Here is an 8,525-nt window from a genome sequence, read left to right on the forward strand (position 1 = left end):
ATATATAATACCCACTTGATGGATCACCGATGATGTTAACCTTCACCACTTGGCTGAGGTCATGTTTCCCAGCTTTCTCCCTGTGAAGTTCCTTTTTTTCTTCATCCTTTTCCACACAGTAGTCTTCAGAAGGAAGTCACTATGTGCAGCCCACACTTAAAGGGTGTTCTGCTTTAAACATTTACATGCACGTTTTGGTGCAAATGTAAGTTTTCAAATGACTTTGGGTAAATACCTAGGAGAGTGATCGGTAGGTTGTATGGTCAGTCTACATTTAGCTTTATAAGAAACTGCTGAATATCTTCCATAGTGGCTGTGCTATTTTGTATTCTTGCCCACGATGAATGAGGGTTCTTGTTGCTCCAAGTCCTGGGCAGTATTTGGCATCACAAGCTTATGGATTTAGGCCATTCTAATAGGTGTTTACTGGGATATCACCGTTATTTTCTTCTGCAATTCCCTAATGACATATGAAGTTGAGCATCTTTTCATATGCTTATTAACCAACCATAAATCGTCTTTTTCAGGTGTCTGTTCAGGATTTCGCTCATTTTTTAATTGAATATTTGTCTTCTTATTATTGAGTTTTAAGAGTTCTATGTATATTTTAAAATAAATCCCTTATCAGATATGTGATTTGCAAATATTTTCTCCCAGTCTGTGGCCTGAGCCCTTTTATTGACATAACAGTATACATTAACGCATAGATAAATTCTTCTGGGAATAGAAATGAGGAATTGCTAACTGCGATGGCTTCTGGGTTCAGAACATGGGTGACATGACTCATTTATTTTTGTATATTCTTGAGGCTTATTTGAATTCTCTTGTGTGTGCATGAATAAAGTTTTCAAAAATAAATTATATTAAATTCCCTTACACTTGTAAAACTCTTGACAGATCACCCTCGGATCGTGATTTAAGATTCAGATTCTGATCCTCTACTTGAGGACCAATTACTTTTTCACTCAACTATTTTGCCTTAGAATTTCCAGTTCTGAAAGGGTGGGCTAGATTATATGGATAAATCCTCCCACTGAAAATACCTAAAAATGCCACACAAACCACAAAAAGCATCTTCTTAAAAGCATCAGAGCTGACAAGTTACTAATAAATGACCACACCCCAAAAAGAAGGGAAAGATCCTGCTTGGCCTCCACAGAGAACAGCGTCCTGAGAGATGGAGAAAAGGCTCTGTGAGCTCATTGCCCAGACACGGAGCCCAGCACTTCCAGCTCTGAGCCCCGAGCTCTGGACTGTCCTACCTATCTGTCTCCCTTTTAAAATTTAAACAAAGCTTTTATATTCTGATTATGATGTATACGTACAATGCACTATATATGACATAATGTATATTCACTACAGAAAGATTATAAAATGTTAAAAGTTATACATGACAAAGTAAAAATAACTGTAATCCTCACACTTGGAGATATTTTGTTGCAGTGTCTCCTAGACTATTATATATCCTCCTGCTGCTGCCCCAGGGCTGGAACTCTCTCTTTAAGTTGATAAGCACAGAGCTCAGTGGGCCCCAGCCCTGCTCTCTCCAGATGCCATCTCCAGAGGCAGTTCACTCTCACACCTCCTGAGGGGACCATTTCTCACTTTCTCCTCCCTCCTCAATCCCCCCCCCCCAACTCCCTCTCCACTCCCCACTCTCAGGCAATGAGTTTATTTCTTTTTTCACTCAGAGAAAAGAAGACTAGGTGAGAACTGCACCATCATCCCCCAACACCCCACATCTGTACCTGTATCCTCTGCCTTCACAGCAGTGATGATGGATGGTCCTGCTTCTGTCTAAGGCCACCTCTCAGCTTGGGTACAGGATCAGGTCCCCTCCCTCCCCTGCATTATCAACTTCCTGCTCTCTACCGGTTCCTTCATTCCTGCATACAGACAGGCTGTAATAGCTCCTATTTTAAAAGAAGAGAAAGAAAGAAAGAAACTAAATAAATCAAAACAAAATCCTTTCATAAAAATCTACCACGCAATCCCATGTCTCCTTCCAACTATTGCTCCATTTCTTTTCTTTTCTTTTTTTTTTTTCAAAGATTGGCCCTGAATTAACATCTGTTGCCAATGTTCCTCTTTTTTTTTTTCCTTTTCCCCAAAGCCCTCCAGTACACAGTTGTATATTCTAGCTGTAGGTCCTTCTGGTTCCGCTATGTGGGACACCGCCTCAGCATGGCTTGATGAGCCATGCTACATCCACACCCAAGATCCCAGCCAGTGAAACCCTTGGCCACCAAAGCAGAGTGCATGAACTTAACCACTCAGCCATGGGGTCGACCCCTATTGCTCCATTTCTATGACACTCCTTATATGACAATTCTTAAGTCCATTCTTTCACCTACCATGTTGTCTTTTTGTTTTTAGTAAATATGCATTTGCATATAGTTTAAAAGATCCAATACCTCTACAAGGCTTGTTAGGAAGATAGATGCTCCCCGCCCCCTCGGCCACATTTCCGGAGTCTCAGAGACAACTGGTTTTAGTTCTTTTAGCCGCTTCTCTAATTGTTACTTCTCTGCCTCTAAATAGAATACTTATAATACTCTTTCTTTTGTTTTTCAGTTTTATGCATCATCTTTAGTGAATTGGCTCTTCTTTCACACACCCCCATCCTCCCAACGTAATTACTTTACAATTTTGATGAGCTCAGTGTGCCACATCTGCCTTATTATGGCCATGTAAACGTTAGTCACAACTGAGCTTTTAGTAGACTGTGATTACTTTTCCTTTCTTGAATCAACTTTTTATGTGCCCTGGAGTTAGTAAATACCTTGTTTCTTCATTTGCTTGGTTTAAATGATTCCACTACTCTCCCCAGGATCTAAATGTTCATGAACATATTTGAGCAAATCTGGTATGCTACCAGCTTCAACTCTTCACGGACACCTGTCCCACAGCCCTCAGTCCTGCCCCACGTGGACTGGTTTCCTGCACACCTGAGGCAGGGCTGACATCTTCGATCTCCTTCACTTCATCCTGGGAACCTTTGACTCTCTCTTGTTCTGGCTCCCCTGTTGCCTAGATCCCATTTTTCCCCATTTTTGGTTTTGTCCATCCTCGTTCTCCACTTTGCCCAGTAATATCCTGAGGAAAGGAACATGGAAAATAAAACATTGAAACTCTAAACATCTAAAATGTCTTTAGGCTGCCTTACTCCTTACTCACATCTTGACTAGATATAGAACTCCGTGTTGGAATATTTTTTCCTCAGAATTTGGAAGGCATTGCTGCAATGTCTTCTAGCCTCCAGGCTTGTGTTTGTTGCCTCGTCAAGATTTCAAGGTCTCTTCTTTTCCACCATCTTTCTGAAACTTCACTGTGATTGTCATGGTGTGGGTCTGTTTTCGTCTACTGTAGTAAGAACTTAAGCCATTCAAAATGAAAATTTTTGTCTCTCAACTCCAAGAAATTTTCTTGAAATTTTTTTATCATTTCCTACCCTCCATTATTTCATTTTTATTAACATGTTGGAATCCCTTGATTGATAGACTGATTTTCTCGTAGGTCTTTTCTCCAGCTTGCCATGACTTTTCCATCTGAACTATTTAGTGGGAGTATGACTTAAGAACACGTGTGATTATCTTCTTAGGATAAATTCCTAAAAGAGAATTTTCTGTGTCAAAATGTACGCACATTTAGGGGCCAGCCCAGTGGCATAGTGGTTAAGTTCGCGTGCTCCACTCAGGGACCTGAGGCTTGCAGGCCCAGATCCCAGGCATGGACCTGGCACCACTTGTCAAGCCATGCTGTGGCGGCATCCCACATAAAATAGAGGAAGATTGGCACAGATGTTAGCTCAGCAACAATCTTCCTCACAAAAAATAAAAATTAAAAAAAATGTAAGCACATTTAAATTGTGGATATATTTTTCAAAAGCTCCCTCTAAAGATTTTGTGTGTTTTCCAGTCTATTAATCTTTATGACATATATTTTCCCCTCCCTCTGGTTGATACTCTCACGACTTACCTTCATCTTTGCCAAGCTGATAGACTTTTGGTTTTAATTCCCATTTTTATTCCACATTCTCATTTTTGTTTACATTTATTAATAATATATTTATTGAACATTGTCATTTCTGCTTTTCCAAATTGCTTTATAATATTCTTTATTTTTTGATCGAGTTGTAGTTATTTTAAAATATTGAATTTAGAAAGAAGAGAAAGCAGCCCCAACATTGGGTACTGGTCTGACACTTACAGCGAGGCCTCAGTGTGGTCAGAAGCTCGCCTGGTGCTCACCACTTGGCATGTTATTCTCCTGTTGGACATAAGTCATCTCAAAGAACATCAACACCAGACAAGGACACTCTGAGAATGTGAAAAAGTGAGAGAAAACAAGATCACTACATCATGTTGTCTAAGCAAAACAAGGCACTGTGAAACTCACAAAATACCAAACATATCCCTCTGCTGGCTCATATGAGCTCCAATTACAGCTTTGTTCTTGCTCTAGTCGGCCACGTCTACAGATAAGATTTATTGAGATGCCCAATCATAGAATTGCCCCCACTTCCTGACAACACCCAATCTAGAGTGAGCCCCTGCTTCTATAGACCCTCCCCCAAATCACCCAACCAAAGCCCAAATCCCCTATATGTTCTTACACCTTCAGACTCAGATGGCCTGTGGTCCCTGTGGTGTGCATTCTCCCTCGCAGCAACAAGTAATAAACCCAACTTGTTTGCCCACAGGAGTGCTCCTGGTGGTCTCTGGTTGAAGAACATTGGCCATGTTTTTATCCTTTTGTCTGTCACAATTTTTTGTGTGTCTCTGAGTTTGATTACTGGCACGTGTATTTATCTTTGTGAGCGTGTGGTTGACATAGAGAAGTTTTATGTTTTCTTTATGGTTTTTCATCTTTGGGTCATGCTTAGAGAATTCTTCACTCCACAGGTATAAAACTTTCACGTATATTTTCATCTAGGAGATGGGTACCAGGGTGAAGGGAAATAGAATTGCTTGAATTTGGGCTGAAAGTATGGGAAGGAGCAATAGGTAGAGAATTCTAAGGTGGTGGCATTCTAAGGTTTACATCTTCTGCTCTATAATTTTACAAGTGGATCCACAGGGCCTACAAGGTAATTGACATACATCGTGTTCAATAAATGCTTCCTCTTAGGCTAAGCGAAGACTTATGTCCCTACATGTTGACCAGGTTAATGAAAACAGCACCAAGAGCCCCAGTGTAATATACATAAGGATTAGCTCCACTGATGGGCATTTTTGAACACTTATGGCCTTAAGGTAATAATCATGTTTGGGTTAATGTCTGTACACTCTAGTTGTTAAAATACATGTTAATTCAACTTCTTGGGCATGCTGTATTTTAAGGATATGTCTAAGACCCACATGGACAAAGCCATGACCCCCACATGAAGATAATTTTAATATACATCAAACTGTGAGTCACACAGAATCTTTTTTAGGGGAGGAGACTGAAAACTAAGAACACCCTAGATATGCACTGTCCACTTTGGTAGCTACTAGCCACAGATGGTTACTTAAGTTTAAAGCAAATAAAATTAAAAGTTCAACTGCTCAGCACAGTAGCCACATTTCAAGTGCTCAACAGCCCCATGTAGCTACTGGCTTCCACATTGGACAATACAGACAAAGAACAATTCCTTCATCGCAGGACATTCTATTGGACAGTACTGCTCTTCATACTTTGTGGGTCTCAAGCCAGACGCATGAGACTCACGTAAAATGAAAGGGCCAATATTATTTCTCTTAGAGATACATCAAATTTCTATCTGAGATGTGAATACATATTAAGCTAGTACGTAACAAAACCAAAAAAGGTTGTCAGTGGTCTGGTGCCTTCACACATAAACTTGTCAGTTCCAAAGGGAAACCCCTGTCCCTGCACCTCCCTTCCCAGACTGAGGACACTCTCTGGCATCAAATTTCCAGCAGGTGAGTTCAGGGGAGACTAGGGGCAATGCTCTAAGCTAAGTTTGGGGAGGCAAGGAGTCCAAACTCAGTGAGAGGGATTCTGGGAAATCAAGAGGAGGCAAAGGTGGGACCAGTGGGAGACTGTGCCTGGTTCATTCAGAACAGCAGTTCTCAAAGTGTGGTCTGTGGAACCCTTGAAGTCCCTGAGACCCTTCCATGGGAGCCATGAGGTCAAAACTCTTTTCATAGTATTACTAGACATTATTTGCCTTTTCACTATGTTGGCATTTGCACTGAGGTAAAACTGAGTAAGAATGGAGGCTGTGGTACCAAACTGCAATAGTAGTTATCCTCACCTCCACTTACTTGCAGAAAAACAAAATGAAAAGAAAAACCACTTACTTTAAAACGTCCTGCTTGAAGCACTAAAAATTACTATCATGACCAAATAATTATTCTTAAATCCACGTTTTAAAAATACCTTACATCATGACGTGCGAAGTACACATAAGGCCCTTCTGCTACATTTCCAAGTGCTATGTCCCAAGGAAAATAATTTGCACGAGCTGAGCCAGGCTTTTTTATGGAATATCATTTCTACTTGAAAGAATGAAGGACAGGAACTATGATTATCTAGACTTAGTTAATTGGCGTACACTTTCAAAATGAACAGGAGCTTCTTTCTTTAAGAAAAAAACCTGACAGGTAACAACTGGCAGTACTTATTGCCTTGATAAAATGGAAGCTCTCAAGAGAAAACCAGAATTTTGAAAAACTTGTGTCCACCGTGTAAGCTTGACAGCTTCCCAGTACTGACAGACTTTCCTGTTGAGATCTGTGGTAATATCAATAAATGTGATATTTTGATAGGTTGTAGTAAAACACATCAACAAGGGAAGATCTATATAACTTAGGGAAACAATGTATTACTTTAAAAATTATACATTAGTACAAGAGGCATTCATCATGCAAAATAGGTCTGTGGATGTTAATGTAACAAAATAGGAAATATTCAATGATATTGTCTCAGGTTTCACCTTGCAAATAACCATTGAGAAACTACCACTCGTGTAATTTTATATTAGTATCACAGTTGAACATCCACAATTATCTGAAAAGGTTATTAAAAATACCACTACATATTTGTGTGGGGCTGTATTTTTTTCATATACTTCAACCAAAATAGCAGATTAACTGCAGAGCAAATATGAAAATCCAGTGGTCTTCTCATGAGACAGACAAGAAAGACACTTGCAAAAATGTAAGATGTAAAAAGACCCACTCTTGTGCTACCTTGTTTATTTTGGGGAATATTTTTCATAAAAACTATAGATTATGAATATCATTCTAAGTAAATCAATTAAAATATTTAAAAACTTTTATTCCTAGTGTGGCAAATACTGATAGATACAACCAACATAAACAAATGACCCTTGGGGCCCTCGCTAATTTGAAGACTGTGTGGATATCCTGAAACCAAAGTGCTTGACAATCGCTGACTCAAACAGCCCCCGGGCCAGGACTCAGGGAGACAGTGTGACAAAGAGCCCTCGGAGCGGGAGGAGAGGGGTCAGGACAAAGTCCCAGGTCCCCGGGCGTGGCTCTCAGGGTCTCAGGCCAGAGGGCAGAGTCTGGGCGGGGAAGCTCAGTGTTGGGGAGTCCCTGTCTTCCTGAGTTTCACTTCCTCTCACAACCTGTGTCAGGTCCTCCTGCCTGGAGACTCATGACGCGGCCCCAGTTCTCACTCCCATTGGGTGTCTGGTTTCTAGAAAAGCCAATCAGCATCACGGGGCGGGGTGGGGGGGGGGTCCCGGCGTCGTCGCAAAATAACCAATAACTATCCCATAGATAAGAGAAATAAGGTGAGTTTACTTGAGCCAGAGTGAGCATTATAAACCTGGAAGGCCTTAGGAAGCGTTCAGGAGAAGCATGGTTTTCAGTACAGTCTTATATCTTTCTAGAACAAAGAACATACATTAAACACACCCAGGATATATTTTCACATTCAGTTACAAATTAGCAGGTCAATATGACTGTGATGTCAGGCGTTACCTATAGGACATTACCAATATGGCGTAGGAGGGGAAGTCTGCATTCTTATCTTAAAAGAGTGCATTCTTTACTTTAATGGTTAAGCAGATGTGCAACATATGTTTAATAGGCCGCAAGTCAGGCTTTTTAGTTCAAGCCGAATCAGTTTGGAACCAGAATAGTTACCCCATATACCTCAATAGGTGAAAATCTCTTGTCACCGGTTATAAATTCCACACTGGCCAGCAGGGGCTCAGATTCCTCCTCGACCACGAGGATGCGGGTCATGATGCCCCCAACCTTCCTCCTGCTGCTCTCGGGGCCCTGACCCTGACTGGGCGGGTGAGTGCGGGGTCGGGAGGAAACGGCCTTTGCTGGGGAAGACGGAGCCAGGGGACCGCCTGGAGGTGGCACAGACCCCCAGGGAAGGCGCGTCTCCGCGGACCCAGCCCTGACCCTCTACCTCGGCCTGACCCGTCCTGACCCCTCCCTTCCCCCGTCCCCTCATCTTCTCACCCCAAGTCCCCAACCTTCTCGGACCTGCCGCCCCTTTTCCATCTCCCGAGACCCTCCCCGCTCCCGGCCTCA

General features: G+C 41.7%; 1 long non-coding RNA gene across 1 annotated transcript; it reads right to left on the minus strand.

Annotated features, from left to right (window-relative positions):
• Positions 1–1,748: 1,748 nt before the first annotated feature.
• LOC138919613 (uncharacterized) lies at positions 1,749–8,273 on the minus strand. The gene is made up of 3 exons (XR_011429939.1): positions 8,133–8,273; positions 4,210–4,319; positions 1,749–1,913 (listed from the first exon to the last, which is right to left on the minus strand). It is a non-coding gene; the product is annotated as an uncharacterized lncRNA (long non-coding RNA).
• Positions 8,274–8,525: the final 252 nt, after the last annotated feature.

This window comes from Equus caballus, chromosome 20, assembly GCF_041296265.1.
Source record: "Equus caballus isolate H_3958 breed thoroughbred chromosome 20, TB-T2T, whole genome shotgun sequence".
Classification (NCBI taxonomy): Eukaryota; Metazoa; Chordata; class Mammalia; order Perissodactyla; family Equidae; genus Equus; species Equus caballus.